This window comes from Petaurus breviceps, unplaced genomic scaffold (assembly GCF_028583685.1).
Source record: "Petaurus breviceps papuanus isolate PSGF00001 unplaced genomic scaffold, PetGlider_PUasm1.0 173, whole genome shotgun sequence".
Classification (NCBI taxonomy): Eukaryota; Metazoa; Chordata; class Mammalia; order Diprotodontia; family Petauridae; genus Petaurus; species Petaurus breviceps.
Genome location: NW_027185759.1, coordinates 6,690,536 through 6,703,307, shown reverse-complemented (window position 1 = coordinate 6,703,307; position 12,772 = coordinate 6,690,536). Strand labels below are relative to the sequence as shown.

The 12,772-nt window shown below is 48.4% G+C and overlaps 2 long non-coding RNA genes across 2 annotated transcripts; one reads left to right on the top strand and one right to left on the bottom strand.

The window, feature by feature from the left end:
* Positions 1–300: 300 nt before the first annotated feature.
* LOC138157825 (uncharacterized) lies at positions 301–4,620 on the bottom strand. The gene is made up of 3 exons (XR_011167469.1): positions 4,490–4,620; positions 2,281–2,455; positions 301–759 (listed from the first exon to the last, which is right to left on the bottom strand). It is a non-coding gene; the product is annotated as an uncharacterized lncRNA (long non-coding RNA).
* On the top strand, positions 2,377–4,642 carry LOC138157826 (uncharacterized). Its single transcript, XR_011167470.1, has 3 exons — positions 2,377–2,464; positions 2,827–3,025; positions 4,501–4,642. It is a non-coding gene; the product is annotated as an uncharacterized lncRNA (long non-coding RNA).
* The last annotated feature ends 8,130 nt before the right edge of the window (positions 4,643–12,772 follow it).

Below are 12,772 nucleotides of genomic sequence, written 5' to 3'. Positions count from 1 at the left end.
AGAGAGAGAGAGAGAGAGAGAGAGAGCGCTAGTAGATGGCACAGTGTATGGAACTTGGGGCCTGGATTCAGGAAGACCTAAGTTTAAATTCAGCCTCAGACACTTACTAGCTTTGTGACCCTGGCTAAGTCACTTAACCTTGTTTGTCTCAGTTTTCTCACCTGGAAAATGGAATGGCAAAACACTCCACTATCTTTGCCAAGAACACTCAAAATGTAGTCACGAAGATTAGGACCCAACTGAACAACAACATTTTACTGTATTTTTAAAATTTTATTTATTTTCAATTGCATTTTAATCTGGTTTGGACAGTTTTACCACCGCCCCCCCCCCAATTTCTAAGCTTCTTTTTTCAATATTCTGACAACTACATTTCAGTAATAGTTGCTATTCTTTGAAATCTTACATGGTCCATTTTAGGTATTGAACAGCATTATTGTGAAAAGCAAGGGGTTCACAGGCTTCACCAGGTCAGCCAGAGGGAGGGCTCGGGACACAGGAGAGGTTAGGGACCCCAGAGACTTGAAGTCACAGAGAAGGTGCTGATATTCATTGGTAGAGGGTCTTTCCTCACCAAGGAAGCCTTATAGCAGTCCCAGGCCTCGGTGTAGTGCCAACTCTCTTTTCCTAGGTACACGGGACTCTTCTAGGCAGCGGGATTGCAAATACCCATAGTCAATAGTCAATAAGCATTTATCAGGTGGAAAGAGGTTCATGAATTCAAGACCAGACAAAGCAACTGGGGAAAAAAATAAACCCCTAAAAAGAAATTTAAAAAAATAAATGAATTTAAGAAATTTTATTGAATTTAAGAAATGTAATTTAATTATTTAATTTAATTTAAGAAAATGAACAGTTCCTGGCCTCCTGAAGCTTATTGTCACTTGGAGACCACATCAGTCCGTCCACAAGCTTTCACTATGGCCTGAGCATCATTTGTCTGGCCCCAGGCTCCATCCTAGGGATCCAAGGACATGTAACCAGAGAGGAAAAGTCCCAGTGGACACAGATTGGCACGAAATCAGTTATCTCAAGGGTGAGAGATCTCTCACAGCTGGGGGTGGGGTCAGGAAAGGGCTCCTGTTGGAAACTGCCCTTGAGTTGGGTGCTTGGCAGGAAGGTCTGGGTGTTCAGAGGTGGAGGTGAGGGGCGGCAGCTGCCAGGCATGGGGGATGAGCTGGAGGAAAGCTGGCACAGCAGCACACTTTGGACCCTCTCCTAATCTGGACCAGCCACTTCAAATTTTCTTTTCTCCTTGAAAAGGGGAATGTTTAGAGGAGAGACTTGGAGAGAGGGGCCTTCAGGTAAGTTGGTCAAGAATGAACCAGAGAAGCCCCAGCTTGTCTTACTTAAGGACAAACTCAAGCATACCCTAGTTCACATGCCTCCACTAAATCTTGGGCTTTATTGTACATTCCCTCAATAATTCACAAGCTTTTATTAAGCATCTTCAGAATGAAAGGGGTTGGACTGAAGGGTTCTCTAGTGCATCTTGATCAGTGTGTCCAAATGTCAGAGACAGCCCCTTCTCTATGATTCTTTGGGAATAGCACTGTCCAGCAACAAAAATAAGCCAATCCTGGCCCCAAGAGACCTTACATTCTATGGGGTAATTACCTGGGCCAGACCGGGGCAGCAGAAGTGCTCCTTGGCTATCCCCAGGGTCCATCAGCAAAGGGAGCACTTCTGGGCCAGAGTCAGCCAGGGCAGCTCTGGCTTTGTGCCACCCACTAGAATGTTTATTGGAAGCCCTCAGATCAAACTTGAGCTTGGGTCAGGAGGGCTGATCAGAGAGGGAAAGGATTAGTTCCCTTAAACTTTCTTAAATTACTCCTGTTACAAATGTGTCCCTAACGGACCCTGGGAGGGAGCCAGGAATCAGGCTAGGGTCTCCATGGTGTGGAGGTAGGGGATTGAGTGCAGAGTGCCAGCCACAGGCCAAGAGTTATTTCCTGGATGGTTGGTATGGGCAGGTCAGGGTTCACTTGCTTTCTTTTAGGAAAGAATGTGCCTTTATTGAAAAAGAGATTAAGGTGAGACAAAAGTGACAGGAACATCCTGCCCTGGGATTCAGAGTAGGGCTCCTGGAGCTCACCCACTGCTGCTTTTGAAGCCAGCCCCAAACCTTCGCTTGCATCCTGAGCCATCAGTGCCAAGGGTTTCTCTCAGAGGCGAACACAAGGAGAAGCCCGTGGGATGGCTTCCCGGGGGCAAGGGAATGACATCCAGCCAATTAGCCTACATCGCACCCACCTGGAGCAGGGCTTGGGCAAGGCTCACCTGCAGCTTCACCCAAGTCTGGAAAATACCCGGAGGGCCTCGGCAGGGTGGGGATTCAGGCGGGTTGATAGAAGGCTCTAAAAGTGACCTCCTCCCAGAAGCCTCTGTGTGCCCAGATCAGGCCAGGAACTGGAAACGGCCCAGCCATTCAACATCCCTGGGGCTGCCAAGGAGCCTGCAAATGGTAATGATTTTTCCTTGGCCCACTGTTCCCCTGAGTATCCAGGAGAGGTTCATTAAAGCTTGGAGCCCTGAGTGCTATCAGATCTCTCCCAGTGCTAATGAGATTGTACTTGCCCAGGGGATTTTCAGGGGTGGGAGACACCAGGTGGTACCCAGGGCACCGGGATGGATAGAGGATCCTGACGGAGGAAAGGGGCTCCACCCATACTTTACCTGGCCCATCCTAGGGGAGAACCAAGGCCAGAGCACTGCCTGGGAGCTCCCCCCCTTCTCTGGCTCTGACCTTTAGAAGACAGGAAGGGGAAGCTGAGGCCACCCCAGTGCCTCGTTCTAATGCTCTTTGGTCACCTGCTTGACAAACAGGAGGTTTTCACCAATAAGTGGGAGGAGGCTGCAGGATCCCTGAAGCAGCTCTCAATCCTGCCAAGCCACTGGATGGTGCCAGCCTTGTTCTCAGACTACCTGCTGTGGGTGCTGAGTGTATCTGGGGCGGAGGCCATGCTTGTGGCTGAGCCCTAGGCCTGGGCTGCATCTTCAGAAGGGAGTGGAGCCTCCTGGAAAGGTAGGTGTAGAACAGGGTTCTTCACCTGGGCTCCCTGAACTTGTCTTTAAATATTTTCATAACTTATTTCAATAGAATGAGTTTCCTTTGTATTTCTATACATTCTATTTTCTGCCTTTGAAAGCACTCTTCTGAAAAGGGTTCTGAGGGCTTCACCAGACTGCCTCAGGGGTCCAGGACATACAAGAAACATCGAAGGAAAATCTGCCCCACTGGTGGGCTGAGAGAGTCCAGCAAAGAAAATGGCCTGGGGAGAAGCTGCAGCTCTCCCAGAGTTCATGAATCACAGACTCCAGCATTCAGAGCCGGAGACATTGTAGAGGTCATTAAGTCTACCAACCACCTTCCTCCCCTCCCTGCCCCATTTTACAGGTGAGGAAGGGAAACTCAGAGAGGGAAGGGACTCGGCCTGTTTTGTCTCAGTATCTGAGGTGACCCCAGGCCAGTCTTCTGTCCACCCTGCCCCACTGCCTCAGGGATCTCAGTATTAGACCGAAAGGGGGAAGATGGCCTCTTCAAGAGAAAGCTGAGCAAGAACTCTCTTCTCCACAATAATCACCTATAGCTGAAGGGGAGGTTAGTCCTGCTTAGGTGACTTCCTCATGGTACAGATGGGGAAACTGAGGCCCAGGGAAGCATGTGATTTGCCAAAGATCTTCCAGATAGCGTGTGCCTTTGCCTGAAGTGTGGGAGGAGACCCAGTCCCCTGGAGCTAGCTGGGGGCACCTAGTGAGAATGGTATAGACTTGTTCCTCCCAAGGATATTTGGACATCCCCAATCACACTTGCAACACTTACAACCAGGGTGTGTTACCGAATAAAACAATAAAAGCCAATCCCATGTACCTACAACCACAGGGGCCAGGGAGATCCCCCTGCAGATTATCCTCTGCAACACCCAGGGTTGGGTCACTTACCTGCTTATAGCAAGAGTAACTGGCTGACCTTCCTGGGCTGGGCTTGGGATCCAACCAACCAGCAGTGATCCAGGGTCCTCCATCCCCTCCCACCGAGGCTGGGGGATCCAACCCCTGGGCCTGGATGGCTCTGCTTGGTCCTGGTTCCTCACCCCTAGTTCCTGCCTAGTACCCTGGATCTTTCCTCCTTAAAGCCTTTCCAAGGAGCCCAGAACACTAACACTATTTTCTCATCATGGGGAAGTGGGCGATTATCTCAAAGATAGCCCAAAGTCTTTTCTCCTCTTCCTCTAGCTCTCTGGCTCAGTTTCCCAGTGGTGAGTAACATTGGGATCCACCCACCTTGGTTAACTGTAGCCAAGCATTAAGAAAGACTCCTTAACCCAGATGGTATCTTCCTTGGGGATTGCAATCAGTTACTGCTCTAACCATGGCCTAATTGTCCCTCTGGACTAATCGCTCCAGATTGTTCTGAAGGCCCATTATTCCTAGCCCCAGGTTTTGGGGTTTTGTTTTGCTCTGTTGCACCTTTAGTAAAGTCATGTACCTTCTCTCCAGGGCTGCCATTTCCATTGCAGTCAGAGTTCTCCATGCTCATCAGTGGTGGATGAAAGATCTTCTTCTTCTCCTTGACACACCCTAAGCTCCCATCACTCATTCTGTGCCCCAGGGACTTAAGTAAAAATGCTAATTCTCAATTTTTCTTGCATTAATTTTCCATAAGATTATAAGATGTAGAGGTGGGAGGCTCCCTAGAAATCCTCTAATTCAAGCAACTCACTTTAAAGGTCAGGAAACTGAGGCCCAGAGTGAGAAAGTGACTTGCCCACGGTCATACAGGCCAAGCAGCAGAGCTGGGTCTTGGGCCCCGAGCCTCCGCCTTAAAACTCAGCTCCTTTTTCCTCTCATGTAGCATGGCACCGCCATTTTGCTAGGTGTCTGCTCCAGGCTTCAGTGTGGAGGGGCAGGGTACAAAGGAGAGAACCAAGAGGTGTGGAGAGCCACACTACAGTGGGAAGGGAGCAGGACTTAGCCAGGAAATCCCAGGCTCAGACCTCAGCTCTGCCCTTGGCTGTGACCTTGGGCATATCCCCTCTCTGGGTATCAGCTTCTTCTGTAAAATGAAGGGCTTGGACCGGATGGCTTCTGAGGGCCCTTCCAGCTTTAGAGCTGGGATCCCCAAAGCCATCCCTAGATATCTTACTGTCTGCTCCAAATGGACACGTTGGAGCTCCCTCGACTTCATCAATGGCCTCAGAGGCCTCATAGAGAGCCCACACACCACAGAACAACAAACCATTTACTGGATTATCCATCAGAGGCTCAGTGATGTCCCTCTGATGCTTGGTGCTTGGTGTGGCTGGTACCGTCTAACTGGACTAGACCAGCCTTATCCCCTGCTTCCTGTTTACAGCCTCCCCATCTTTCCAGTCCTAGCTCAAGCCTCATCCACTCTGGGGAATGTGTCCTCCCTGATTTTGCCCCGCTTCATCACTGCTGTCTTGGGGTGTTGCTGTCCTGCAGCTTGGAGGAACCACTTCTTCTGAATTAAGATGTGCACTTTTGGGAATCATATTTTGGGAAGTATGGATGAGCAGTTGTTTATTGGGAGGTAGAGGGTGTGTGTGTGTGTGTGTGTGTGTGTGTGTTTGTGTGCGCGCGCGTGTGTGCATGCAGACAGGTAGCACTCGACAAATTTTGAAGTCCCATCCAATGCTGACCTTCTGTGGTGCCTCAGTGATTTTGACCTACAGCATGCCTTGTCCTCACCGGTAAATCTGGCCTCTTCCATTGCTTTTGATTCCAATTCAGAAAGCAAAGGGGAAGACAGAAATGAAACAGTCCCTGCCCTGCAGGAGCTTGCAGTCTCCTGGGGATGGAGCTGCGTCTATAACTAGCTCCTACGATGCAGATACAAAGTAGCAGAGTGTCTGTAACTTCAGTAGCACCACAGAGCCCTGGAATCCCAGAGCTGGGGGGGGGCGGGGCTCAGAAGGGGACAATCAGGGGAAGTGGCCCCAGCCTCTGCACTGAATGTCTCCCGGCCCCCATTCCTCTCCCAACAGTGAACGACCCTCACCATGAACAATCAGATCTAGAACAGCTTTCCCCTGTGGGTTCCTCCCCCTTCAAAAGATTAAAGCTTCATTTGGGCAAAACGAGAAGCTAATAATTGTTCAGATGAGGGGGGAAATTGGGCAGAAGGGAGATAGACATAGAGGCAGACGGAGACAGAGAGACGGGGAGAGAGGAAAGAGGACCGGTCCAGTACATGCAGCTGGGCCTCGGTACAGGGAGAGAGCGCTGACACTGGAATCCTGGACTCCTGAACAGGGGGCCTGAATGTGCTCCCCAGCTCTGCCGGACGGCCCTGGAGAGGCTGCCGAAACTCTCTGGGCCTGATTTTACTCATCTGAAAAACGAGAGATTGAATCGAACGGTGTCGGAGGTGCCTTCAATCTTGGTTATACAATCGTTTTGTGCATGGATAGGTGATGCCCCTACTCACACACTGCCTCCAAGACTCTGCTTTCCACTGTCTGGCATGGCTACGCAGGTGATTCCCAGTTGGACGTCTCATCTCCCCTGCTTGTCAATAAGCCCTGGGATGCCAGGGGGCTCGTTGGGCATCTCTGTGTCTCAGTGCCCATCCCAGCTCAGAAAAGCTGTTTAGGGAAGAAGTCTTTGTTCGCTCCTAGCAGAGCTCATTGCAAGGAGTACAGGGTCACACTGCCCTCTACTGCTCAGACACAATTCTACACCCTCTTCTCATGTTCTCATGCCGATGAGGGAGGTGTTGATTGTTTCTAATAGGCATTTGTAACTTGAGTTGTTTTCTAGAATTCTTAAAGCTTGTGCTTTCAGGGGCGCGCGCGCGCACACACACACACACACACACACACACACACACACATCCTTCCCTATGTGTGTCCATGGAGGGAAAAGGAGGGTCCTTTCATAGCAGGAGAGTGGCAGAGAGTGTCTTGCGATTCTCAGGATTCCTTAGGAATGCATAGCTTGTCCTCATGTGGGACTGTCCTTTACCCTTGGGCCATGACCAATCCATCTCTTTTGATCATTTGTTGCTTTGATGACATCTTATAACTTTATTCCACCAGAACCTTGCAGAGTTCTGCTCTCACAAAAAAGACTAAATAAATAATTGACAAATGGACAAATGAAAAAATGCCATGAACTCAAAAAGGATGAGTAGGTGATTGTATATGAGAACTGAGGGAGAGGGAGGAGACAGACACAAAACCAAGCTTTCCAATTTCACAGAGTGAGGCCAGTATTTAAGCCACTAGAAGGGGCGGGTCTAGAGGCTCAGCTTGGAACATGAAGGCTTTGAAAGGATGGTGAGATGTTAATGGAATTATCCCGTAGGTGGTGGAACTCAGGAGGGAGCTGAGCTGTGTGGAGAAAGATCTGGGAGACAGCTTCATAGAGTTTATTGTTGTAGTGACAGAAAGGAATGAAATTGCAAAGACAAAAAAATGTGGAGAGAAATCACATTTTTCTGGGGTTCCCATTCACAGTTCCTTATTTTGGGGTATTGCTACCAGCTCCCACCCAGTATTTGAGTTCTATAGCCTTCTGAAAATTTAAAAATTAGAGGACAAAGTCTAACCCTTGGGTTCAAGAAATTGACTCCCCTGAGTACATGGCAGAAGAGACATAGACAGATTGCCATTTCTGAAGAAGACACGGAGTTTGTAGTGGGCTGCAAGGTCCCTATAAGCCAATAGTGTGATCTTGGGCTGCATTAAGAGAGGTTTAGCTTGCAGGATGAGGGAGGGGAAGGACCCGTTGTCCTCTACTCTGGTCAGAGCTTACCTCTAGTTCTGGGCTCACTTCCGGTGAAAGTTTGAGAATGACATGGATAGTCAGAGTCAACAACATAGGATGAGCAATTAACTGACTGGGGGCATTAGACATGGGGAACCCGGAACCACTGTCCTGTGAAAGAAGGTTGGGCCTCGGGTTGGCTCTGTCAGCTTCCAGAAGAACCAGGAATAACGGGCAGAGACTGTAAGGAGGAAAGTGAGGCTGGACCTCCGGTAAGCAGAAGGGGAGGGGGTGGGTTGCACCTCCTTGGAGGGGGTGGTCACTTAGTAGACAGGGATTCCTCCAGCTGGGGCTTCAACCAGACAGCTGCTGAGGTCTCTCTTCCAAACTGAAATTCTTTGATCTTATAATTTGGTGAAAGCAGGGTTTGGAGTCAGGAAACTTGGATGTGAAGACTTGCTTAACAATGATTAGAACTACTATTTATCTGGCACCACAAAGTTTGCTTTTGTTGTTGTTTGGTCCTGTCTGACTTTCATGACCCTGTTGGGGTCTGCTTGGCAGAGATACTGGAGAGGTTGGCCATTTCCTTCTCTGGCTCATTGGTACAGAAGAGGAAACTGAAGCAAACAGGGTAAAGTGACTTGGCCAGGGTCACATAGCTAATAAGTGTCTGAGACCAGATTTGAACTCATGGAGAGGAGTCTTCCTGACTCCTCAATACCCTTTCAAAGTTTGCATAGCTCGATATAAATTACTTGCTAGGCAAGTGACTTTGGGCAAGTGGCTTCACCTCTCTGGGCCCATTTTCAGACATGTAAAATGAGAATGTCCAACTGGATGAGCATGGAGGTTACCTCTGGCTGCTTCCTTCCTTAACTTTGTCCTCCTAGGCCCCGTTCAGTCCAATGGTGGCCCAACTAACCTGTGCTGCCCAGAGTTAGTCACTGAAATGTCTCCAAAACCATTTAGCAGGCCCTTTGCATTCGCTGAGCTGTTTCTCTCCAGAGTCCAAAGCTCCCTGGTGAATTCTCACCAACACTTACTATGAGGATGCTAGGAGTGTTTCAGATCCCATGATACCAATTTCTCAGCATTAGACCCATTTTCCAGTAAGGTACTTAAGAGGCAATTGACTCCAAAGGCAATGAATCCTCAGATCCTCGGGATGGGTGTTCTTAGAGGTATGCGGAGTCTGAAGTGACTGCCCAGCCCAGCCCAGGCCAGCCAAGGGGGGGCTGGCTCCTCTGATCCCATGCCCTGGGGCTTCAAAGAGAAGTCACGGTACATGGAACATCACCTGATGTGCTTTTTATTACCCCAAGAGGCAAAATGCATTACGCAGGAGCCACGAGTCTGCGAGAGAAGTCTGTAGCCTGTGAGCTCAGCCCTGCGGCCTGGAATTTCAGAGAGACTGTGAAGGGCTGGTGAGGAAAACCCAGGGCACGTTGGAACACAGAGCTTTAATCATACCTGGCAAACTTGCAGGAGCTGGGAATGGAGGGGCCAAGAGCTCGCAGGGAGCCATCCCCTCTTTCTGGAGCCAGCTGCAGAAGGTCATGGCCAAGGCCCCTAGTCCAAGGCGCTCAGATCCAAACCCTGCTGACCTCCAATAATGTTCAAAGGGACCTCAGAGAGAGTCTTGCCCATCAAGTCCTTTATCTTACAGTGTAGGAACCAAGGAAAGACTTGGCCCAAGGGCACAGAAAAATGGCACTGCCAAGATTCAGACCCATGTTTCCTAATTCCCAGACCACCATTCGTATGTTCCATCACCCCACATTGCTTGATTACAGTCCAGCCTTTGGCAAGGTATCCCAAATTTAGTGAAAATGTTGATGTCTTTTCTGGAAGACTTAATGACTACAGATAGTCCAGGGGAGATGCCTTTTTTGAGTGACTGATGCTTTTCCAAAGTCATTGATGAGCCTACAGGGATAAAGCCTCAGTTTGTGGATGAATTGCTATAGGAAATTCTGAAATGAAGCAACTCCTTTTTACAGACCAAATTAGTACCTTTTCTGCACAGATCCCCAGAAGGCTAAGAGGTTCAGTGACCTGCCAGGGTCACACAAAGGACTGAATTCTAGTCTTCCTCTTTTCTGGGCTGTCTCTCTATTCACTATAGCTCCATGCCCCTAGCGCTGCCACAGAATTCTGCTTTCTGTGCCAAATGTGAGTCAGGTGTGATGGAGGCCTGGCCCTGTCAGTGGTAATCGCTACTGGGCTTCCCCTCAGCCCTGTGACCTTGGCTGCTCTGAGCCTCAGCCTCCTGCCTCCAAACCAGACCTAAGGATATTTGCTATATCTACTTGATGGCTTCGGTGTAAGCCTTAAAGCTTCATGGAAATGGGAATCTGAGAAGCTTAACTGTGGGGAAGTTTCAAAGGAATTCACCGATTTCATTTGACCTAAAGAGGAACCAGAAAACAAACTTAAGAAATCGCACCGGCCACAGGCTGTGGGAGTGGGAGCTGTCCAGCTGTCTGGTGGTTTTCATGGAGGAAAGACCAGGTGCTTCCCCTTCCATGCTATGCCAGGAGAAGGACTGCTATCCTCTCTCTGTGTCCCCTAGTTCCTCTGGACCTTGGGTGTCGTCGCAGTGCTCACTGGTCATTCTGGGAGGTAGAGTCAGTATGGATCCAGATCCTTCCATGCTCTGCCTATCAGGGAAATCTCTATTAGCTTCACTGAATGGCACTCATCTCATCCAAGAGCTTAAGAAAACAGTCTCTCTTCATGACCAAAGAAACAAAAGGAGAAATAAAAATATTAATGAACAGACCAAATAGAACCCAGCTACCCCTCAGGCTCCCTGCCCACAACAGACTCTGCTAGGCTCAAGCTGTCACAATTACTCTACAGGTGGGCTCCAGACCAGGGCTTAGGGACCAGGTTCAGCTACCCACACACAAGGCCTTCCCTGGCACTCGAGAGTACCTAAACCATTGGATTCAGGGAACATCCCCAAAGCTCTTCCGCTCGTGGGAAAGCCAAGCCATCCCCTCTTCTCTCTCTTTCTGAGATCGCCTTCCATCTGCAGAGACATAGGTCTCATGTGACCATAGTTGTTAATTTACTGTCCTCTCCTTTGGATCAGCAGCCCCCTGAAGGCATGTTTCTGCCTTTCTTAGCTTTCCTGGCATTGAGTGGTCGTCTGGTTGTTGAGTCCACTGCAGTCTACTCTACCCTCATCTGCAGACTCTACTTTCTTGCCTCTCGTGGCCTCTGAACCAGCTCCTCTCCAGAGGTGTAAACCTGGCTCTCTGGTCTCTCAGGAATTTGGCTATGGATCCAGAGTAGACTCTCTCTGTGATCACAGCTGTCTTGCCTTCTCCTTTTTCACTTCTCCCCAAAGCCCCCTTTGGCATTACCACACACACTGGACTGATCTCTCCTCCCCTTATTGGCTCCCTTTGAATGTTATTCATTCGAAGGCCAGGATTGGCCTCAAACATGGAGCCCATGTCTTATCAGATAGGACACAGATGTAGCCTACACTAAACAACATTGAAAAAAAAACAATGGTGGACTGGGATTTCAGATTCAGAGAGCTCACATTAAACTGGGAGCACAGTCAGTAAGTAGAAAGGTCTCTAGATTATAAGTGAGGGCATTGAGGTAAGAATCCTGGCTCTGCAAGACTCTTTATCTGGGCCTCAGTTTCCTCATCTGTAAACTGAGTATGTTGGGATAGGATTCCCAAGACCCTCCACAGGTCCAGTTTCCACAGTCTGAGGTGCACTCTTGAAATGGGCTGTGTTCTCACATTTGACAGAGGTAAGCTGGGTTCTTTGCAGATGTGTTCTTGTTTTTGTTCATTTGTTTTAATATGGTTCTTTGTAAAACATTTAGAATGGGTGATTCTTATTTGTTTGCTGCACGATTACCTACCTGTTTCATTTTGTTTTTCTATGTATCATATCTACAAGGGGAGGGTCATCCTAACTGGTCCTGTTTCTCAGATTAGGTATGTCAAGAAGTACAAGTTTCCTGAGCCCCTCTGGATTCAAAAAACACATCCAGTTTCAGAACTTCATGGAGTCCAGTGTTCTGTGGCTTAGAGCCAGAGGACAGACATTTATCCAACCCTGTGGACTTGGTCTTGGCTTTGTCACTGGCTTTCTGCTCCCGCTTAAGCAATGAACTTGACTGCCTGAGGGCTTTACCCAACCCACTTAAATTATACTTTCCTCCTAAAGGACTTAAACATCCTTCTTCATCTAAGGTTTATTGGGATTTTCATAATGTTCATTAAAATGTTATCCCAGGGCAATCTTAGCTAAAGCTCCCATCCCTTCCCACCTTCCCCCACTCTCCTACCTCTTCCCACCACAAAAGAAAGGGATGAAATTCAGAACAGATTCCTTGTGTCAGCTTCATAATTCATCCCCGACCCCATGTGCTTTCTAATCTGCAAAAGAAGAATACTGCTAATGTGGCTTTCATTTTTTTCTTTTGAACTTTTTTCAGTTAACGCTCATTTATTTCTCCTTGCCATCCCCCAACCCGCATTGTAAGAAGAGGAAAAACCCAACTCTTGTAACAAACATGCAGAGTTAGGTGCATCCAATTCCTGCATTGACTATGTCCAAAAATGCATCACGTCATAACTCCATCATAGCTCTGTCAGGAGGTCTCTCTACAGCATCCGTCAGCTCGGATCCTTTGGAAGCCTGGCTGATCGATCACTGCAGTCTTCCCAAGTCATTTGTCTTCACAATGTTATGGTTATATAGACTTTACTCCAGGCTTGTTAAAAGTTACTGACCATTGCGTTTTGCTTTGGAATGCTATAGAACTGCCCCCCCCCCCGAAAAAAATCATGTTTACTGTATTTTGAAAGGAGGTCTATTCTTTATTTAGAAGCAGAAAGAGATAGGACATTAATAAGTAATTGGACCCTTTGACCCAGAGGTCTGTTCTCTTCTATTGTTTTCTTCATTGTGGTGTTCAGGATTTTTGACTAGTTTCTTCTGGGAGACCTGATTTTTAGGTTGGATGTGTGTGTGTGTGTGTGTGTGTGTGTGTGTGTGTGTGT